We start from the raw sequence: 13,933 nt of genomic DNA, 5'->3' as shown, positions 1-13,933 counted from the left end.
TACGCCCCTTTAACAGACTGATAAGAAAACGTACATAAAATGAATTTTAATGGATAAATTGTTAGGAAATATTATCCTCTGTACAACGACATGTTTCTAAGGCAAATTTAACTAGAGAGAAAAAGTGCCTGCTCCACCCCTTTGGCTATATTTACACTAAGGGTATGTGTGCACATTAAGTATTTGGTTGCAGAAGGTTCTGCTCCATTTCTGCATCTTTTGGCAGAAAAATCGCAGAGCAAAAAAAATGCACGTTTTTGACAGTTTTTTAATGCTTTTTTTGCATGCGTTTTTCATTGCTTTCAATGGTTAAAAATGCTGAGAGAATTGACATGCTGAAGATTATTTTCTGCACTAAATCTGCAAGGAAAACACTCAACATGCACAAAACTTCAGGTTTCTCATTGACTTTGCTGCCATATGGATTTGCTTGCAGTTTTGTGACTAAACTGCATTAACAAAATATAAAAAAACACTATAAAAATGCACTGTGTGCAGCCTTAGCATTCTTGCAAAAATGCAGCAGTTTCCCATTTGTCAGGCAAAATAAACAATTGTGTGCATTAACTTTATGAAATCTCATCACTTTTGCTTGGACTGTAAAATTAGCTTTTCATTTGCATCAAACTCATTAAAAACGCTGCCAAAGAAACACTGCAAATCTGCAACAACTGAACATAGCCTTAATAGCTGGCCCAACACTCACCGTATTTCCTTGTCACCTATGGCTATAGTAGATGACATAGTATAGGGCAGAGCAGAGATGTCAAACTCAAGTACACAGAAGGCCAAAACTAAAAAATTGTACAAAGTTGCGGGCCCCACATAGTACTCCAAAAAGAATAATGGGCCCCACAGTGCCTTCCAAACAGAATAATGGGCCCTACATAGCCCTCCATACAGAATAATGTGCCCCACATAGTCCTCCAAACAGAATAATGGTCCTGATATAGTCCTCTTTACAAAGTAGCCTCGCGGGCCAAAAATAAATCTGCCTGAAGGCCACATTTGGCCCACGGGCTAGAATGTGACATATGTGGAATGCGTTTTTGTTGTGCTCATGCAGCAGGCACAGGTTCACCTGCCCGACTATCTTGACCTTTGAATGCGACATCAGCAGCCTGTCCACTTCTCCGTTTCTTACCGCATGGCCGGCACATTTTAAATTAAGGAGGCAGCTAATAGCAGTATTAATAGGTATTTTTGTAAGGATCTACAGTCAGAGTGGCCTAGCCAAAATGTGAGGCACAGGTGACGTTATGGGACAAAAGGTAATGTAGGGCACGAATCCCAAACCATAGAAATATTGAGGGTTGGTGATCAAGTACTGAGGGACGGCTCTGCCATCAGGTATTGGAAATCATCAGTGTCCACAAGCATAAACGTCTGAAAATGTGGCCATTTATTGTTTTAGCTTTTAGCCTGTGGGTTGGTAGCAACAAATTAATGTTTGCACTCCAAGACCTGGGGTAGAGACAGCTGGACGCTGTGCTGGGACAATGAAGTGGACATGGTTGCTCATGGTGTTTGCGAATGTGCAAGGACAGTGTCAGGGTGAGAGGCATCCGCGCCTGAATCCTGGCCAGGTAAATGATAAGCACGAAGCACAGGGGAGGAGGCAGTGGGGTCATCTGTAAAGAATGACTGTGGACCCTGGCGTTCGGCTCACCTAATCGACCAGGAGGCATGGCAATACAGTCAACAACAAATGTATAGAAGACACTCTGATCCTAGTTTGGGTTAAATTTTGAAAACACTCTTAATTCTCGACTCACAAACTGCCAAAAGAGATGCAGACAGTGCGAGGCCCAGCCAAAATGGGCAGGAGGAATGGTATTGCAGTGAGCAATAGACATACAGAAGACATGCTGATGCCAGGTTGGGAGCAGATTTTAAAACACTCTTAATTCTTGACTCAAATAGTCAAAGGAGATGCAGACAATATGAGGTCTGGCCAAAATAGGCAATAAGGATGGCATTACAGTCAGCAATAGATGTACAGAAGACATTTTGATCCTAGTTTACAATCAATTTTCAAAAAACACTCTTAGTTATTGACTACAAAACTGCCAAAGGAGATGCAGGCACTGTGAGGCCTACCTAAAATGGGTATGAGGAATGGCAATACAGCCAACAATAGACATACAGGAAACACACTGATCCCAGTTTGGCACCCATTTTGAAAACACTTAATTTCTGACTCAAAAACTGAGCAGGGGTTATGCATTCACTAGACATATATGAGATTCTTTGAGGTAGGCCTCTAAAAATGATCTATTACCCATTCATGCACAACCTTGAAAAAGTTAATGCGAGGGTGGAATCATGACCATGTTGATATGGTGAATGAGAAGGATACAAAAAAAACCATCCTTGTTTGGGTAGGAAGCTGTTCAAGGGAATATATCATATTAAATTGAACATTTTTCAATTGACTTTAGGTCTGGCTGCTGTCATTCAGTGGGGTTGAGAATTCCGGGCTAATCCACGCTTTGTTCATTTTGATTATAGTCAGTCTGACAGCATTGTCAGTTGTCAAGCAGAAGCATTTATCGGTTATTATGCCATCAATGGCATTAAAAACTCACTCAGATAAAATGCTAGTAGTAGGGCAGGTGAGCACTTCCAAAGTATAGAGGGACAGTTCATGCCTGGTGTCCAGCTGGGATACCCAATAGTTGTACGGCATAGAGGAATCATGTATGATGGTGCTACAGTTAGCAATGTAATCCTTCACCATCTGCCTAAACATTTACCTCCATGTGTCATGAAATTGTCCCAGCACTTTAATAATGTTCCCCTGCCTCTATTGTTCCTGATGTGTGTTTCCCTCCTCTCTACTCCTTGTTTGTGCAAAGTTCTATGATCTCTGCCACTAGCGTTGTCAAATGGAAATTTTTTTGAACAATTCTTCAACTATTGCCTTTTGGTATTGCACTATTTTAGTAGCCCTCTCGACCACAGGAATGAGAGATGTAAAGTTCTCCTTGCAGCAAAGGTCAAGAAGGGTGCATAACCAGTAATCTGCATTGCCCAAAATGCTTATAACGCGAAGCTCCCTGAAAAAGCAACGGGACATAAAGTCTGCCATGTGTGCCAGATTCCCAACAGGCAAGACTTCCAGGTCCCTACCAGCAGGATGACTATACATCTCCTCCTCCTTTTTTTGTCTATAATATATGGATTTCACTAATAAAAATTATAACCAAAAGTGGGCAACCTCTTTAAGTCTGTAACTGGTGAACGCCACCTATTTAAATATATTACAAAGTCAATTACCCATGAGGGTAGAACACTGCTTGTGGCAGAATTCAGTTATATTTATAGAGAAATTGAGGAATGCCAAATGTAGGTATCAATCTGCACGTTTGGAAGTAAAAATTGTTTCTAGTTATTTTCAAGTATCTTTACTGAATTTATGACACCTATTAGTTGTCTTCTTTTGTGCCAGAAATGTGCTTAAATTTTGGAACGTTTTAACGCATTGTGTTGCATATTAAAACACGTCTTTTCAGATAAGCCAGATCCTTCTGATAATCCAGGTCCTTCTGTTATAATCTACACGCATTTTCACGAGGCCATGACCCATATTTGGGTAAGACATAGGGTCTAAAACACCTCATAAATTTGATGCTGCTCATGAAAGACTGTTTTTGACGCAGATTATGCCTAAAAGTGAATATGTCACCAGGTTTTTCTTACCTCGTCTGAGAGCAGCATAATGTAGGAAAAGAGATCCTGATACCATTGATGTATCACTTAGATTTCTAAAAGCAGTGGTTCAGACACAATCAAAGTTCTCAGATGGCCGAATGATACGGCCAACAGCAACAGCATCGCAATGCTCCTACTTGCCAGTGGCTGTCTTGACCCAACTGTGACAGCTGCTTCCAAATAAATGCTGTCACTCTTGCATCAGAAGAGCCACTACCAAGTCTGAACATTGCGGTGCTATCGTCGTCCCTGTTATATGGCCGTCTGCCTGCACCCTTAGATTTATCATGTAGCAGAGCTCAGAAAGCTAACCCTGCACACACCACAGCTTTCTGTGTACATTGCCTGTTAACTGAACTGCTTATTGGAGGGGGTGTGGTTGGACAACTTGGCACAAGGAACGCAGCTAGTCACAGCAGTGATAATATCCTAGTGATAAATCCTTTCCTAGAAGTAAACAGCAGACAACTTAATAAATGACACATTGCTGCAATTTGTGTTTCAGCCCCTATCTCATGCGGTCTTCAGATTACATAGCAAAAACCTGCTGACAGATTCCCTTTAATTGTGGAGCGTGTAGCTTCATAAAAATGCCCCTATGTGGTTTCTTAGTTTGTATTGTGAGGGCATGTACTTCTGTAAGAATTCAGGTTAGAAAATACTCAAAGCTGTCAAAAGACATGATTTGACCATTCTTCTAGCATCTTCCCCTTAGAAGAGACCACAAATTAAAGAAGTTGTCCAGTTACCAAAACTGATTTTTTTTTTTCTGAAAAATCTTGCTAATATGTGCCCCTCAACACATCTATTATGTGTTTTCAGCAAAATTACCTTTTATTGTGCACCAGCAGCACATGCTCATTGCTGGCTCCAGCTCTGATGGGGTTAATCTCTCCTCTGACTTCCTGTGTTCAGTTCCTACAAGTCCCAGAATTCTTTGTGGCTCTAGGGCGGTGTCTAGCTTATCTAACACACCCATTGTGTCTAATACACCCACTCTGCTCTCCGACCAAACCCTCCTCCCTGTGGATGCACTGAGAGCAATCACACAGAGACAGCAGCAGCGCTATACAGCCAGGGGAAGAAAGTGGGTGTGCGCTTATATACAGTGTGCGCGCGCGTATATACAGTGTGTGTGTATGTGTGCGCGTATATACAGTGTGTGCGTGTATATACAGTGTGTGTGTATATACAGTGTGTGTGTGTGTGTGTATATACAGTGTGTGTGTGTGTATGTGTGTGTGTATGTCATACTCACCTGTCTGCAGGGTCCCGGTGCCATGCCCGCTCCCAGCCCCTGTCTCGGTACCGCCGCTTCGGCTGTGTGCAGTCTCCCCGGGGCACGTACGAAGCTTGCAGGACCTGGCGGTGGATCACCTGATGCAGTCACCTGACGCATCAGCTGATCGATTTTCGCGGTGTCGCCGGCTTTTTCGCGCCCGGCCGGCTATCAGCTGATCCTGCCTTCAGGGGACTTCATCAGCTGATTACCGGCAGCTCCTGCAGTGAAGGGCCAGGATCAGACTCCGCTGCAGGAGCTGCCGGTAATCAGCACATAAGTGAGTATGTATTTATTTATTTATTTATTTTTTCTACTGATGCATCAGCTGATTGTATAATCGGCTTTTATACAATCAGCTGATGTGTCATGTGATTCACGTAGTTTAACCTGACACATCATCTGATCGCTTTGCCTTCCAGCAAACCGATCAGATGATATTGGATCCGGATTGGACGGCGCGGGACCCTAACCCAGGATTACTGCGGAGGGGGGTTTATTTCAATAAAGATGGAGTCACTAATTGTGTTGTGTTTTGTTTCTAATAAAAATATTTTTCTGTGTGTTGTGTTTTTTTTTTATCATTACTAGAAATTCATGGTGGCCATGTCTAATATTGGCGTGACACCATGAATTTCAGGCTTAGGGCTAGCTGATAATATACAGCTAGCCCTAACTCCATTATTACCCAGTTAGCCACCCGGCATCAGGGCAGCTGGAAGAGTTGGATACAGCGCCAGAAGATGGCGCTTTTATGAAAGCGCCATTTTCTGGGATGGCTGCGGACTGCAATTCGCAGTGGGGGTGCCCAGAAAGCTTGGGCACCCTTCACTGTGGATTCCAATCCCCAGCTGCCTAGTTGTACCCGGCTGGACACCAAAATTAGGCGAAGCTCACGTCATTTTTTTTTTAAAATTATTTCATGAAATTCATGAAATAATTAAAAAAAAGGGCTTCTCTATATTTTTGGTTCCCAGCCGGGTACAAACAGGCAGCTGGGGGTTGGGGGCAGCCCGTACCTGCCTGCTGTACCAGGCTAGCATACAAAAATATGGCGAAGCCCATGTCATTTTTTTTTCTTTTTGGGTAAAAAACTGCATACAGTCCTCGATGGAGGATGCTGAGCCTTGTAGTTCTGCAGCTTCTGTCTGCTCTCCTGCATACACTAGTGAATGGAGGATGCTGAGCCTTGTAGTTCTGCAGCTGCTGTCTGCTCTCCTGCATACACTAGTGAATGGAGGATGCTGAGCATTGTAGTTTTGCAGCTGCTGTCTGCTCTCCTGCGCATACAATGAACATTTTGAATTAGGAAATGACATCAGACCTTTTTTTTTTTTTTCATCAACAATCTTTAATGGCATTGTGCACTGATTAAAAACGCAGTGAGCAAAAACGCAGCAAAAAACGCACCGAATCGCGGCAAAAACGTGACATGCATCACCGCAGGTGACAGAGCAGAGCAAGTTGGTGACATGCTCTGCTCTGACACATAGTGTGCTGCATGTCACTGTATCCACTCTGGGACTTGTTGTGCAGGTGACCGGATGATACATGTCACTAACTTGCTCCACTCTGACTTCTGCTGCATTTTTCCAACTGTATACACTCTCACCTGAACAAGTCTCAGAGTGGAGACAGTTAGTCAGAGTGGAGACAGTTATTGACATGTATCATCCGGTCACCTGCACAACAAGTCCCACAGTGGAGACAGATAGTGACATGCAGCATCCGGTCACCTGCACAACAAGTCCCAGAGTGGAGACAGATAGTGACATGCAGCACACTATGTGTCAGAGCAGAGCATGTCACTGTCTCCACTCTGGGACTTGTTGTGCAGGTGACCGGATGCTACATGTCACTAACTGTCTCCACTCTGGGACTTGTTGTGCAGGTGACCGGATGCTACATGTCACTAACTGTCTCCACTCTGACTAACTGTCTCCACTCTGGGACTTGTTGTGCAGTTGACCAGATGCTACATGTCACTGTCTCCACTCTGGGACTTGTTGTGCAGGTGACCGGATGCTACATGTCACTGTCTCCACTCTGGGACTTGTTGTGCAGGTGACAGAGTGGAGCAGATTGGTTCCATGCAGCGTCCGGTCACTTGTGCTGCTGGGAGGAGCAGATGATCACACTGCCGACACCGCCCGCTCTCCTGACAGCTCAGCACAGCGGGCGGGTGGATAGTGTGATCACATACTTGCGTGACAGGGGGGATTTCAGTGGAGGAAACCCCCCTGTACTCCACACTGGAGCCCGTACCTCCCACAGCTGACGGAGGGTAAGAGCGCGCTCTGCCTTCACCGCTCCACACTGGCGTCCTCCGGCTCCTCCCCTCGATGCTGGGCTGTGACGTGCGGTAGTCACCGCCCACAGCCCAGTCAATCAGTGTGAGTGGCGCCGGCATCCTCTGACGTACCCGTCTAGTTTGAGAGCCCGGAAATGCCGGGACGTCAGAGGATGCCGGCGGCCACAGCTCCAGGGGGTCATGTGACAGGCACTGAGCGTGCAGGATAGCGCCGCTCAGTGCCAGAACTGGAAACAGAAGCCAATGGAGAAGATGCATACAATGGTAAGTGACAATCATTGGGGGAAAAAAAAAAATGGGTGAACCACCCCTTTAAGTAAAGAAACCTATGAGGAGCCTATGAAGACAAATGAACGACTGCTAAAAATTCCACAAAAAAAGCTGATTTGTTTCCTAAAGCAGTTTCCACTTTAAAACTCGAGTTTAAAAGGTGTTGTATGCACTTACACTGAGGATATTTTGAAACATAGAGGGGTTATTTTTTTATAGATCTTAAAACCCATGCATTTTTTATGAGTTTTTGAGATGTGATGCGTTTTTGAAAGTTTTTCCCATGCAGTGTTTTGAGTGGATTTCACAAGGAATCCGCATCAAGAATTGACGTGTCAAACGTGAACATCAATGTGGATTTTCTATTGATATGAATAGGAAGTATATTTATTGAGTATTTAATGTGGATTTTAGCTATAAAATTCTCTGAAAAAAATAACCAATTTGGTCTTTTAAAAGTGAGTAAACTTTTTTTGGCGAGGGAAAGCGGGAGGGGGTGTGAGTTCCACAGAAAATATTGGTATGTTTCTCCAATAAATTGACCTTATCTTGAGCTTTTTGTGGAACCTACATGACAAGAATAGTTTGACTTGTGGACTTACTAGAATATTAGATATTACATCTAGCTTTCAGTATTTACTTTGATGAATATATTTAGTGTATATTGTGGTTTGAGCTCCCACCAAACGAATCTATAGTATATCATGGACTGAATAAACGCTAAAGAGTGTCGTATTCAATGATTGGATTGCGTCAACGATGGTTTCTATAAAAGGTCTGGCAAGAAATCCTATACGGCAAGGTATGCTGAACAATTTTTTCGCTACGTGTGGTGAAGATTTACCGTTTATATGTTGAACACAAGATGTGAACAGAACCTCACTGTGACAACTGGACCCAATTGTCGAAAATGGCTTAATCAGTCAACATGTAACATATGTAGAAATACTAGACAGTATAAATTGTAATAAAACAAATCACAGACACATTGTAGTAAAATAAAACTATGTAGCACAAGGTAATAACCAGATTGATTCAGAATCATGTGCTTCCTATTTAGTGTCCTACATATTTATGGGGATGTTACTACAGGATTACCATAAAATGTGGCAATATCCTTTAATGTTCCGTTGTAAGAGTCAGACATGAAGCAGGGTTGCAAAAGAAAGAAAAGTATTAACAGCTGCCTGGGCCCAATGGTACAGGCTTGCGAATTCACATGTACTGTATTTGTTCTGCTCTGTAGATGAGAAATCATTTTTATTATGAAGTGACAGCAGCAATAAATTCACAGACCTAAAATTTTTCATTTTGAAAATTATGCATTATACACAATCAATTATTTCCTGCCTGCTGTTGGATATGCACACATGTGCAAGCAGGACTGCAAGAGTTGCACGGTAAGTCACAATGTTTCATCACTGCCAACCCAATATAGATTTAGGCATCTAAGCATTTATCTCATTGTACTTGGTCATGCTGTTGACTAGAGATAAATGAACATGAAGTTCGGGTTTGAACATAGACTACAAAAAAACCAGGGTTTGGGTTGTAAGTTTCAGTGAGTTACAAGTGCAAACCACTCAAGCGAGCAGCACTATGCTTGGGTATGAGTGATGCTTAGCCCAGTGTGAGCCACTTACAGTCTTTGAATTGCTCTCACTGGGGGTAAAATCAGTGTGATCAAATATAGTGTGCGCACACAAAAAAAATTGAAAACCCTACCCACCCCCCCTCAGAAGTGGCTGGCTGCATGTGGGAGAATACACAAACTACATAATTACTGACTTCCATTGAGGTTCTGGTAAAGTCTGGGTTACAAACCGAACTTTATCTAAAGTCCGACTGTACCCTCCGAACGAAACTTCCAAAGGTTCACTCATCTCTATTGTTGACACACCTCCCCGGCAAATGGCTGATTTTGCCAGGGCAAGATGTAGCAAGCTAAGCAGAGGAAATTTGTTAATACAAGGTGACTATTGGTGTCTTTGAAGAATACAGAAGAGGTTTTAATTAAAATATTCCACTGTGTGCCATTATGTTTACATGTCAGGTTTTATTTGGGTATTTTATGTGCTTCTGAAAAGTACCGAAGCTTTACTAGAACACAAAAAGGTTTCTTTAAAGAATGGTTTGTAGTAGTAGTGAAAGAATGGGTTTGGTTCGTAGGACCCTGGTCTAGAGACCATGTCTGTGAACTGACTCCTACCTGCTGGAATCGGGGCTTCTCCTGATTTGTAGCCTTAGCATGTCATTATTGTAGCATGGCACACGTTTTACATTGTGCCAGACTTACTAGTCAAAAGAGGCATGGATTCTGGCAGGTAGGAGGTGGTTCGTAGGACTTAGGGCCAGTGGCTACATATCACTTACATTACCACTGGACCAAGGTACTGGGAATCAATTCACGCATCTCTAGTTTGTAGAACTTAAGCCTTTGTATACATGAGATACAGCATGTACATTTTGCCATGGTTCTTCTCATGAAGATGCACAGGGAAAATGTTTTTCTAAACCCCCAAGATCAGAGTTAATTTAAATGGACCTTCAATATAGCATCCAATGTATGTGAAATTGACTGAAGGGTAGAAACAAATCTTGATGGATTGACTGGTCCACTCTTTTTGGGAAGGTTGATGTAACACTTTTTTCTTATGGCATTTACATGTACTTCGGCAAGCTTTATACTGTAATGCATCTTTTATCATCAGTTACCTTTTTGTAACACAAAAAAGCCTAAAATACATATATTAGAGGCTCACCATGTGTTCTTGGAGAGAAAGGGGGCTGGTGTCGGAAGGTTGCATTCTCACTGGTACTATTTGGTATAAGCCTATGCTCTCCTATGGAGCTGCATTGTTGGCAAACAAGAGGGACAAGAGTAATATAAAAGGTGTTGAACAGGCCTTGTTTTCCTGAATGACAAACTCCAACACTGTAGTAGGGGACCAGTTTGATCTTTAATGTAGTCTCCCATCATCTATGTATGCCTCGGATGCAGAGAGCTTTAACATGTTAAAGGAGCTAAAGATAAGGGACTTGTTAAGCATGTGAAGAAGGAGGTCAGGACAGAAAAAGACACAATGGCAGTCTGTATTCTAAAGTTGCCAATTGTTGTCAATGTGAAGCACTGTACAGCTCCATTCTGAGTTTCTATGTAAGACCCTATGGTTAATTGTAACACATTGATTTATTTGACTGTTTGTTTTTCTCTAATACGGATCGAAAACAATAATGCCCAAATAGATTTAAATGGACCATCCCAGTATTTTGCATTTTCTTCTGTTTTTTCTTATTTTTTTGGGATACAAAAATAGTGTCCTGTGACCAGAGCCTTGGCTTTCACTGAATAACTCCCTATACAGAATATGTTAAGTAAGCACAGGACAAGATTTTTCCCTGCCTATTTCTTTGAATCTCATGATTGAATTTTATCTTGTTAATCTCCTATACTACTACATGTATTTATCTTGCAGGAAAAGTACAAGTGATCTGATTGTATTAACGATTCTATTATTCAGGCTCACAGAGTCCACGCTGCATGTTAACGATTCAATTACAAAATCAATTGTGGTTGAATTTCCCCGGCTAAGAGACAAAACAGACACTACATTGCTGGAGTGATGTCAGAATATATTTAGGTTAGCCAAGCAAGAGCCGTGGTCAAGGAAAGCCCAGATGAAGTTAAACTTCTGGTCGACCTGAATATTAAAAATCCATTTTAATTATTTGGCTTTGCTGTTCTCTCACATTAACACAGATGTTCATAGATATGTTGTGTTGCTTAACAACCGGACGATACTACGCTATAGTCCACAAGCCCGTGCTGTAAACTTATTTGTATCTATGGACTGTGGGGCTGATACGTCAAAGTGTTTTCACCAGATTTCTAGTGTAAAACGCTTTAAAAAGACATAAAATTTTGCGCAATGCGAACTAAAATTCTGTAACTTCCGGTGTTTTCACACCAGCCCCAGACAACGCTGCCAAAATCATTAAAACAAAAAAAGCTTAGTTATTTTTAATTTTCAGGATCTGCTTATTTAGATACTAATGAGAAAGATTTTACCGTCGTAATAGTATCACTAATGGCTCTTACCTGTCTTACCTGTAGTAAAATATTTACCAGTTGGCATCTAATTCTCTTCCCAGCGCCGCTCCAATATCTCTCCACCATCTTTTGATGACAACTGTGACTGACCAGAAGTTGGAGCTAATAGCCATTAGCTGTCAATGTAAATCTATTGGAGCCTCATTCCGGATTTCATAGACTTATGTTGAGAAGTGACTTCTGGAATGATGCAGCAGGTCACAACTAGCAGAGGGTTGCCAGAGTGGTGCCAAGAACTGAAGATGTTGATTCATATTGAATTGATGATGCCGTGCAACTTTGTAATTCACTTTTTTTCTCTATCTCGTTCCATTTTCGAGATAAAAATGCTAACTCCGTTGTTTTCCACCAGGTGGCTTTATAGGTGGTGTCATTGCGTAGCGCATGGCTACTTTACTATACCTAGACACCACTTCTATGCCTATAGCTGCCGCCGTTCTCAAGTTAATGGCAGTGGACAGGATATGGGTGGACACACTGTATATGTATGAGCTGACGTCATATACTGCTATCGAGATAGTCATTCATCGGGATCTGGTCACATGAGATGATATAGGCTCGGGCTTTGTGACTCCTCATGGATCATATTACACATGATGTATTTTTACATTGATTATCACACCTATTCTGTATCACATGGAGCACAAACACTTTTAAATTATATTCCGCAACTGAAGAAAACAAAAGCAGATGGCCATTAGATTATTAGACTCATTTCAAATTCTGTCCTGTATTCTTATAGCAAAGCCTGATGTGTAATTGTGTTTTTGGTGATTCATCTGTATACCACCCTGGGTTATGTTACATTATAGCAGCATCTGGTTTCAGCATGTAGAGCGGTTACTGAATTGTGATTGACATCTGCACGCCCCAACTAAAGCCTCCAATGCAGCTGTAGCATCATGTCCTGTACAGACATAAGCTTCCTCTGAACCCTAAGTCAGGCTGAGCCCTCACAGACAAGACATACTTCCCATTAGTAAAGATATTGTTGTCTACTAATAATTTACCCGTATCACTTTTTTCTTTTACCAACAAATGTCCTGTCTTAAAAAGACACAAGCCAGTCACCTCTGTACACCGGTATCACACAGGAATGCTTGCAATGCTACACCACCTCCTTGTGTCACTAACAGCAGGTGGTGTGGCCTCCGATCATCACATATTCTGTTCTAAAAAGTGAGTTTAAGGAGCAAATTATGTCACTCACTCTTGCTAGACTTTGGCCAATTTCCATTAAGTTCTACTATTTTCCTCTTCTTTTCCAATTTTAACTAGAAAATGGCTCTGAGACTAAACATTTCATACTTTCTGCCTCATTTGTCAAATTCACATATGCTATTTAGGCCCCTGACATATGCCCATGATCACATACCTTTTCAATCCACGCGACTCATTTTAACTTCAGTTCTCAGAAACTGGACAATAGTTTTATTTAGGACCATGAAGCGTTTGCACAGTGGTTTATTTTTATACTTTAATGATATACATATTTCTGTTTGTGTAAATGTGACATGTAATTCATAGCATGCGTATCTAGAAACTAAAGAAACTGGGAATTTCTTTTTTTTTTTTTAACTATTTGGCATGGTATTAATGGTATCAACTGGTTATGATCTGGAGTTTGCTTGTTTGAAGGTCTTATTGCAAATGTCATGTATTGCATACCTTACATCAGAGGTGGGGAACCTTTTTACTGCTGGGGGCCATTTGTAATTTCCTACTAACCTATGGGGGCCGCACAAAATTATCAACTTGAAAACTACCCTGTTATATTTGGTCAAACGATTAATTAACTCACCCCTACTGTGGTGGCAGGAGCTGCTTCTCTTTGGTGTGGCTGTGATGTTCGGTGATATTGATCATCTTGTTTCTCACAGCTGCTTTTCCAGGTTTGTTTCGTTATGGAGATGCTGGGGGCATATACATTACAGGAGACGCTGGGGCGCAAAAATTACAGGAGACACTGGGAGTACACATCACAGGAGGGGCTGGGGCATATACGTCACAGGAGGGGCTGGGGCATATAATTCACAGGAGGGGCTGGGGCATATACGTCACAGGAGGGGCTGGGGCATATACATCACAGGAGGAGCTGGGGCATATACGTCACAGGAGGGGCTGGGATGTATACATCATAGGAGGGGCTGGGGCGTATACATCACTAGGGGGGCATGGACAGCCCTGGCGGTGGCACAGACATGACTGGGGACAAGGACAACACTAGATGGCAGCACGGACTGCACTA

At 42.2% G+C, this 13,933-nt stretch overlaps 1 protein-coding gene across 6 annotated transcripts in view; it reads left to right on the top strand.

Annotated features, from left to right (window-relative positions):
* The window catches only part of XRCC4 (X-ray repair cross complementing 4), a 456,138-nt gene that overhangs the window by 412,759 nt on the left and 29,446 nt on the right, over nucleotides 1-13,933 (top strand). The window lies entirely within an intron of this gene.

Source organism: Anomaloglossus baeobatrachus, chromosome 1, assembly GCF_048569485.1.
Source record: "Anomaloglossus baeobatrachus isolate aAnoBae1 chromosome 1, aAnoBae1.hap1, whole genome shotgun sequence".
Taxonomy (NCBI): Eukaryota; Metazoa; Chordata; class Amphibia; order Anura; family Aromobatidae; genus Anomaloglossus; species Anomaloglossus baeobatrachus.
The sequence above is the reverse complement of the archived record's forward strand: the minus strand, read 5'-3'. Positions and strand labels throughout refer to the sequence as shown.